Genomic DNA, 1,598 nt, shown 5'->3' on the forward strand with positions numbered 1-1,598 from the left:
GTCCACACGCCTCCCATCTGCCTGGACGTGACTCCGCCAGCACAGCGCCAGCTAGGAGCCCAGAGGGAGGACAGAGAGATGGGAGGGACAGAGGGGGGGGAGAGGGGCTCATCACCAGAGCTGCCACATTTAGAGCCGGACAGACGAGGGGAGCCACGTTGAGGTCCAGAAGGGGCGAGTAGCAAATTCAGAGTGAGTTTCTTGCTCTTCTGTGAAGGACCAGTAACCAGCCCTGTTGCCCAGAGGTTCGGGGGCAGGAGAGGTGTCACAGGAGCCGCCTCGGAGACAAGCCCGGGCAGCCCCTTGGCGTCACGGGGTGGGGTGGGGGGCAGGTCGCCAACAGAGAGAGAAGCATAACTCGGCCCTGATGGCCTCCTCGCCTCTGGTTCTGGCCACCGGGGCGATGACCACCCCTGCTGGAAAGAGGTTGTGCCATTCCTGAATTTTAAATGAAGCCCCAAATGACTGCGGGGGCAGGAAATGTTCCTAAGGCTTCATCTTTGCTCGGAGCGCTGTCTCCCACTAATTAAAATCCCCAGCTCGGAAGCGGCTGGAGGAGCCCAGCCCTGGGCCCTGACCGAGGCCTGGGGCTGCGACCTCCTGTCCCTCCCCTGTGGTCTCCGCAGGGCCGCCCCAACCATGGTGACGGGATGGCCAGGGACTCATGTCCCAGCACCAGGCAGGATGTGCCTCGGTGTAGGCGGGGGCCCACCTGGGGGGAGGGAGGGCGCCCCTCTCCCTCCGGAGGCTGCGTCTCCCCGTTTGTACACTACTCACCTGAATAGTCTCTCCTTTACCTGCGCCCCAGACTGAGGGTGCCTGTTGGCACAAGATGGGGTGCAGCAACCTCTGGTCAACAGGTGAGACCTTCAAACGGTTCCCAGAACTGACTGCAGGCCCATCGTGAAGCCAGAGTGATGCGGTGTGTGCCCCCCGCAAAGCCGTTTACTGCGCATCCCAGGCCGAGAGCAGTTTGCACAGAGCTCCAGGCGCGGCTCCAAGGCAGTGAAGACCCCGCGACAGAAACAGACCCCAGGGTCCCCAAGCCCTCTGGGACCTGCCGGCCCTGCCCACAGCTGTGCCCGCACGTAGCCCGTGGGGACAGGCCCACGTTGTTGGCGGCTTTCCACATGGCCCACAAAGCCACCCACAGTCACTCCCTCGGCAGAAACCTCCCAAGGACCCCGCTGGCCTTGGGGAACCTTCGTTTGTCTGAGGTTTTCCCTCCCCGCCTGTTTCTGCGACACGTTTTTACAACGCGCATGAACAAAATGAGCAGAAGGGCACCCGTCCATATCTGGCACGTCTGTTTCGCCATCTTCGTGGCTTAATGATGGCGGGTTCCAGGCCCCCCGACCTGACAGGCTCTACTGCTGTCCCTCGCCCACCAGCCTGTGCCCCGCCGGGAGCAGCCCTGCCCAGACCTCAGCTGAGCTCGACCAGTACACCCGAACCACCGATGACCAAGTGACTCTCATGCTGTCAAGCTGCATGCCACTAAGTTGAGTGATTGCCACGCGGTAGTGGCCCCTGGGGCAGCCCATGGTGGACGACAATGAGGCACAGAAGAGCCACACAGTTTCCCACACGAGCACCTT

This window comes from Pteropus vampyrus, unplaced genomic scaffold (genome assembly GCF_000151845.1).
Source record: "Pteropus vampyrus isolate Shadow unplaced genomic scaffold, Pvam_2.0 Scaffold189, whole genome shotgun sequence".
NCBI lineage: Eukaryota > Metazoa > Chordata > Mammalia > Chiroptera > Pteropodidae > Pteropus > Pteropus vampyrus.